The 8,192-nt window shown below is 31.5% G+C and overlaps 1 non-coding gene across 1 annotated transcript; it reads right to left on the bottom strand.

Moving 5' to 3' along the window:
- Nucleotides 1–8,108: 8,108 nt before the first annotated feature.
- TRNAM-CAU (transfer RNA methionine (anticodon CAU)) lies at nucleotides 8,109–8,192 on the bottom strand. The gene is given in 2 exon segments: nucleotides 8,109–8,144; nucleotides 8,155–8,192. It is a non-coding gene; the product is annotated as a tRNA-Met (tRNA).

Raw genomic sequence — 8,192 nt, 5'->3', positions numbered from 1 at the left:
TAGGCCACTGTAAATTTATAAGATCCACATGGATTTTGTTGAGCTTAATCACTAAAATATATAATTATTTCTTTCCAAAAAATATATATAATTATTTAATCAGTGTTTTTAGGAAAATAGCTAAAAATATGTACACATTTAAAAAAAATGAAATTAAATAAATAGTCCATTTGTCTCATTTCTCGTCATCTGTTTTGTTTTGTTTGAATATATTTTTTGTCATCTCCTTTTGTGATCAGGGTTTTTATTCTTGAGATTTACGAGACCACAGCATCGCAATCAAGTCATAACTTTGTAGCTTGATCAATTTGATTGTAAATAGTAAATACTATAGATAAATTTTAATTAAAATATTTAGTTTGATTTATTAAATATTATTGTATAAGTGATGATACAATAAATTATTGATTGAAGATGTTAGGGTCATATTTTCTATGTATTGACTTATCATTTGACGAAACGCATTTTACTTGTAATTGAGTAGATCTAAGTTGAGTTTAATATATTAAGAAGTATGTAAAATTTGCATTCTAAGTGATATCGTTAAAGACATGAAGATTGATCCAAGAAACAAGTGAATAAAAATAGTTTCAATATTTCTCGACATTTGTCTCAACATTAGCATCTATCGAGATTTAATGGAGAAGCTCGACACAAGCTCGATTTATCGAAATTTACGTTTTCAGAATTCTCAAATTTGAATTTTGGCTCATGATGACTTGGATTGCAAGGGTTTCGTTCTCCACAACCCTAGACCATATAAAAGGCTTATTTTAAAAGTCATCAAAGACACAAATACTCAATTAGAGAACTTATACACTCTGTGAAAAGTTATTGCATTTTGTGTGCCTTAGGCTTTTGTAACCAAGTGCTTTTAGATCTTCAACATGCTTTGAAGTGAAGAACTTTGCAACCAACAATAATCATTTAGTTGTTTGGAGTTAGTCATGTATTGGGATCCGTGTATGCAAAGAAGTCTTCCACAAGATCAAGTCCAATTGGGTATTGGAGTAAAAGTTTAATTGTAGGTTGGTATTTTGGAATAGTCTAGCGTAGTAGTAAGATTCCTTATACTTATAACCGCTTGTTCTTGATTAGTGGATTATTAGGAGTAGTGATCTGAAATTCACCCAATGAGATTTTTGCCTTGCGAGAGGCTTTCCTCATTTGTCAACAAATCATCATGTCATTTAATTTCCGCTTCATATTAGTTTATTTGGTGATTTGTTAGTGCCTCCACGATTTGTTTGTAATTTGACCTGATTAATCAATTTGGGTAATTGAATTAATTAACTGGGATCAATTTATACCCAGTAAAAAATCTCCTAAGTTTCTAACAAATATACCCTAAATATTTATATATTTTTAATAAATTTATTTAATGTCCATATATCTTACGATATACTAAAATAAAAAATCAATTCATGATACAATTCACATTCTAACAATTATGTTTTTGTGCATTATAAGTACACTAGTGTGCATTGCAAAAAAAAAAAAAAGTACACTAGTGTGTAACTCTGTGCATATACATGGGTACAATTAAAAACAATCATAATTATACTATTCAAATTATATATTTTTTAGTTAGAAAATATTGAAATTATACATGGTTAGCTCACAATTTTTTAAAACAATGATTTCAAAAATATGTAATGGCTTCTCATTATATATATATGATTTAGAATTTAATTAAATTTAGACTTTTCAGTTTCACCCAGTAATATACTTGTCACAAAAATTGAGAAATTAGATGGACATATAATGCAAAATTAGACTTCAATTGAAATATAATTTAGAATCTAATTGGATTTGGACTCTTTGATTTTTATATTTGATAATTCACTTGGCATAAAAATTAAAAATTAAACGGGACACATGATGCACAATTGGATTCCAATTAAAATTAAATTTGGATTCGAGCTTGAATTTATATTAATATATATATATATATATATATTTATATATATTTAACTTGGTACAAAAATTAAAAATTAGATAGAATATGTGGCGCAAAATTGAGAATCCAATTGAAATCTAATTGAATTTTCTCTAAGTAATGTATATATATATATATTGTAAGGACTCAATTTGTAACGATCCCAAACTGATATTGGGTTCGTACGATAGAGGCCCAAACAATAGAATTTGTAGAGAGTGGGCTGAAAGGCTAGGCCTTGATCACCGGATAGTGGTTGGTCATGGCGTTCATGGTAATCGCACAAGGGTGAACCGTGCTTGTCCAAGAAGTCTTTCTCCTAGGCACGGACTGGGAGGCTCTGCTTCTTGGCCTTTTTTCCCAACCCCTTTTTTACTTGATTTTTTCTCCTTTTATACTAGCTTTTAGCCTCCCTCCAATGTCCACGTGTAGGTTCAGCTTTCCAGGGTTAATACTTGTCCCATCAGCCCATACCCAAAGTGGTTAGGGGTGGTTGTAAAAGCTGAAAAATATTGTTCTGTCAGGCGCAGAATACTTAATCGCAGTAATGGTAGCCCTTCCCTTGTCCTTTGTTGCCACACTGTTCAGGGGTCATTTTCCCATCAATGCAGAGGTGTTTAGCTTTTCCATGAACTGTTCATATACCGTACTTCCCCTTTCTTCCAGGAGCGCTTTGGGATGCCGAGGACTCGGTTTTATCTTTAGGCCATTTGGACTTTCGTTGCATGTTCTCGGCAATATCTTTCCTCAGCTCGGGCCTTGGGCCCTAATGTAAAGTGGGCCGGGGTCACAAATTCTCTGGCCCCACATATATATATATATATATATATATATGTATGTATTACTCTCATTTTGATTGTAATTTTTTCAAATTATTTGATTTTTTTTAGAAGAAAATTATTTGATTTAAATGGTCATAGGTTGTATTAATCTCGTGAGTGGATATATGAGTTGATGCTAAAATAAATGGTCCTAAGTTTTGACGCAAACTTGATTATAACCCGAATCCGATTCATTGCTAGGTAGTAGGGAGTATCTTATATCATTATATGAATACATTTTTTTTATTTTTATTTTTTTTAATGAAATTATATGAATACCTTTTAGTGAATATTTCGCAGTTGGATCATTTGATTGTCCTATGTATCAATAGACCATTAACCGAAACTATTGCAAATACGAAATTGGTCATCAACATAACTTATCATAATAAAAATACCAAAATATTCTCTATTAATAAAGTATAGGAATTGGGGTTTAGCAAAAGAAAAGAAAAGAAAAGGAATTGGGTTTAACTTTTAAGACTTATTAGGGAACTGCCAAAGACTAGTGACCTTTGCTGCGGTCTAATAGTTTCATACTGATTTTTTTGATGAAATAGTTTCATACTGAATTTTTTTTTTTTTTTGCTAGGTGATTGCGGGGCTAGAACCCCCGAGCATCAGGTCAAACGGGTACCTGGGTGCCAATAGGCTAATGAGGCCAATGGCAGTTTCATACTGATTTGGTTGTGCGTGTCATATACATTTTTATGTCAATTATCTAACTTACAAAATGAAAATGATGGGACTGATTTGTATATGTGAAAATATCCAAGTGTGACAATTATGACTACTGAAAAAGTTGACAAATTTCTGGCAGAATATGACATTTTTGTTGGTGAGTTTACACATCTTGCGAAATTTTCATGAAAGACTCATTTTAAGGCGAGTTCAGGATTATATCTAATGATTAATGAACTTCATTTACATCCCTCATTTTTCAAATTACAACTTAAGATATTGCTGTTGAAAATACTAGAACGTGCGTTCATAATTTTTAGGTAAAGGATAAATTAAATAATTTAAGGGTAAAATAAAATATTTATAGACAAGTCAAGGACAAATGGGGAATGTTATCACTTGATCAAAAAGATAAGTTAGTGAGTAAAATTAGAATAACTAGGATAAAAATGTAAAATGAGAATTTTAATATATTTGTTATGTTTATCTCAGAGTTTGAGGTGGAGACTTTCTTTCGAAAAAACTTTGGCATGGTTGTTGTAACAAAGCACAGTGTGTAATTTTCCAAAAAGGAAAGGAGGGCGGGGGTGGGCGAATAGCAGACACGTATTTCTAGTTCCCAAGTTGTTTACCAAATGTGAACAAAGCATTGCAGTGTTTGTACTATTTATTTAAGCAACTAGCCAAGTAAGTTGACAATAAATGCAAGGAAAATGCTAATGAATGCTTTAATCCATTTAAAGAAAGTTTTTATGAGAAAAAAAAGTAATTAATATTTTGTCAATTTTTTTCATTTCTCATAAAAATGGTGTTAAAATTTTTTTAAAATAAATTATTAACCAATGTTTTAATAGCACTCGTTAGCATGGCTCTACAACCAAACTTTGTTATAATGTTGATAGTGATGGTTCACCATCAATTTCATACAATTGTACTTGATTCTCGAAATTTTTTTTTTCATACAATTGTACTTTTTAGGACTCAATTTACAACGTTGATGGAAGTGTATAGTGTATATGATTATGATATAGGACTATGAAAATATAAATATCTTACATAAATCAATCAATCAATCTGTAAAAGAAGAAAATTAAATCAATCAATCTTTAAAAGAAGTAAATTAAGTCAACTACTTGTAATACGGTAACGAGCTCTTAGAAACCCACACATTCTCTCTCTATCAATGAGGGATTTAATTTTTAAACCTCAAAGAGTTTGAAGGTTTTATTATTATTAGGAAAATGTTAATGAATTTTTTAAGAGTATTGATTTAAGAACTATTTTTAGAAATATTTTATGAGTAAATGATAAAGCAATTAATTTTTTTTGACAATTTTTAATATTTCTCTAAGGGTAGCAATTAACATAACCCTTAGTATTAATATTATTATTGTTGTTGTTGTTGTTGAAAAAAGAGAGAATACAGATCATTAAAAGGACTATTTAGCTAGCAAAAGACACCTATATATATATATATATATATATATATATAAAATCCCATGAATTCTCTTCTTATTTTGAAAAGGCAAAAAAAAAAAAAAAAAAAAACCTTCAAACCTGTGGACTAAACTAGTAAAACTACTGAAGTCCCAAAATATGATTGTAATTAGCCCATGGAGATAAATGAAAAGCCGAATACGAATCCAATTCAAGTCAAATGACACGAAACTCAATTTTGATTGGGTAATAACAGAAAGACAACCTAGGCATCGATCTACATATAATGGCCTGAGAATTATTTTCCATCAATTTTGACAGAAAAAGCCCACCCCAGAAAGTTTAAGCAATAAAGGAGCCCACCCTCCACAAACTTTGTGGACAAATAGCCACAATATGCTTGATGACCATGACTATGATGTATTTGGTAGCAACGCATTATCAAGCATCATTTCAACACTAATGGAATGATCTATCAAATTTTACTAAAACGAAGTTGCAAAGTTTCACTTTCAGTGGAATAATAATTGCACAAATTGCAACAATAGCACGCGATTGTAAGCCCCACACCAATCCACAGGAGCCTAAGGACCACGCTTTGCATGTGGTGTGTTCAAACTGAGAGTGCTTCTTTCCATTTTGGTGAAATTAGCAAATGGCTCTTGCTCATGCCCATGCCTCTTCAAATTGATTCATCCAACAATGCATGTGATTTCTTTCTCCTGGCTACACAGGTCTCATCAATCATTCTATAATTTGCAAAAACTTTAGCCTAAGATAAGTTATGAAAAATATCTAAGAAACAACCGCTTCTATGAATCAATTGGGGAAGAGTAACTATATAGCAATTATCGTTTTCAATGAATGAATTAGAGTAACTATATAATAAGTGGAGGAATGAGAGAAATGTACTCGTAAATTCTCAAGTGTTTGACACAATTTTTCTATCATAGTGAGAAAGCAGCCAAAATAGCTGCAGTTCACTGCTGTGCTATATATAGATATGCAGCAACCACATTCCATTTCATAAACCCTGAAAAGGATATGAATGAAATATGCAAAAAAAGATTAAGATTCTGAACCCGGAAAAAGGATATAGAATTTACATAATGGTTAAAAAAATAATAATAATAACAATATTTCAAGAATCACAAGTATAATTGCTGCTTGGCTCAAGGCATGGATTCAATCCATTACCATTGCTGGTCCCGTATCATTGAAAGGCAGCAGTTAAAACCAGCCACAATATCCATAAGCAGAGAGATTATTTCAGTACAATTATTGTTGCCATCAACATAGTGCAGAGAGCATTCCCTGTCAATTCTTTTAATGACTTAAGCACCAAGTACCAATTCTTGTCTTGCATGTCACTAGTAAGGTGATAATCATGATGAGACTAGTAGTGGCAGTAATGTTGTACAAGAATAGAGCCCCATACCCACATCTTATTAGTGAAGGAATTTAAGTGATTGAATGCAGATTCATTGATTCTGCTAGGCACTGTATGACCCAAAAAGTACTGGGAGTAAAGTTTGTAGCTAGTACTCTCTTGACATTCAACTTTCAATCTACCCCCAGATTAATTTAAGGCCTAAACAAGGGCACACATGCCACAAATTTGCCTTTGTAGGTGTATCCCCTCTGTAATTCCAAGCATTTATTGTTGCTGCAAAGAATTCATGTAAACATAAAATTTTCATTTCACCACATTTTCCTAAACATCTTGAAAAATGAAAAAGAAAAAAAGGCATTGATGCTACTATATGAACTTTTCCTAGATTCCGCTAAGGTTTGATTTTGGGTTTTAGCCACTGAAAATCCTCTTAAATGGACTTTGAAATTAGTCTTGTGTTGAGGAGGTATGGTTTAGAAAAGAAAAAAAACAAAGCAACAATGAACCTGTTAGGATTAGTATTTGTTCCAAACATAGGAAGAATCAATGCAAATCAAATTCGAATCTGACCAAAAGAAAGAATTTGATGCATGTGAGTTCCAAAAGTTCAGTTGATTTAACAAGATTTATAAGTTATAACCCCATTAATTAAGCCTATTTCACAAATTTGGCCCATTAGCAGATGTTAGCTCACCTGTCTATTTCCTCAACGGCCCAGCCACAAGCCCACCACTTGATCCTCCACCTAGTATCATATTCATTTTAGCTAAACTAGCGTTAAAAAGTTAGGATGCAGTAGTGTAATTCTTTTAACACAGACCATTAATTCAAAATGGCATGAAGCCATTGCTACTTAAATGCTCATTAAGTGTATCTTGATAGAATACTAGTTTTTTTTTTTAAGAAGAAAAACTAAGAACTTAATTAATGAAAATTGGCTATATTAGCCTGAAGTATATTAAAAAACTGAGGGAGAACTTCCTCCATCTGGACAACACAATTTGATAGAATAATTAATAGTTGAATGATTTAAATTCATCATTTTTTATTAGTTTAAGCTTTTATAGCAAACTTTGAAACTTGAAATGGTGGAGTATTATAAATTTTATAATAATAATTAAATATATTCTTTCCTACCATATATCTTAGACTTTTATCACAAGTGTTGAGTATCAAGAATGGATAAGTTTCATCCACTCATTTTCTTCTATACTTTATATGTAAGTATTTAACACACACACACATATATATATATATATATATATAAAGAATATTTATATGAAAAAAAGAATGCAATATCCAAATAATAAAAAAAGAAAAGAATGCATTATCTGATAGAAATCATAACCGAAAAAGCAATAATAGTCAATAAATATTGCAGCACCAACCACATGGCACAGGCGACAATATGAATGTGAAAGAGTTATGATCTGAGAACACACAAAAAAAAAAAAAAAAAAAAAAAAATGGAGATAGGAAGGTTTCAGGTTACTTGCTTTATGATCTGATAATCTTTATTGAAAGAATAAATCTGCAACTTTTTCAATTCTGTGTACCACCCACCCCATCAGGCGAAAGGTGGCCTCTCACATCGGTTCCTGTTAATCTGTTAGTAGTTAAATTGTCACGATCTTATTAATTAATTAAGGCTGATTAATGAAAAATAGAGAAAGGGAAAAGAATGTAGCAATGGGAAAAGAAGGATGAAGAATAAACGAATGCAGTGCTGCAGCAACTCACTATACATACATACCAATCTGGTTATCTGCATCTATAAAATAAACATCTTAAGTTCTTAACCATGACACAAGTTGAGGAAAAAAAAGAGTTTAATTAATGGGGTGAGAGAGGCTCGAACTCTCGACCTCAGGATAACTCGAAGCTATGAGACCTACGCGCTAGCCAACTGCGCCACCACCCC

This window comes from Quercus robur, chromosome 12, assembly GCF_932294415.1.
Source record: "Quercus robur chromosome 12, dhQueRobu3.1, whole genome shotgun sequence".
Lineage (NCBI taxonomy): Eukaryota > Viridiplantae > Streptophyta > Magnoliopsida > Fagales > Fagaceae > Quercus > Quercus robur.
Note: the sequence above shows the minus strand (reverse complement) of the source record. Positions and strands in the feature narration are given on the sequence as shown.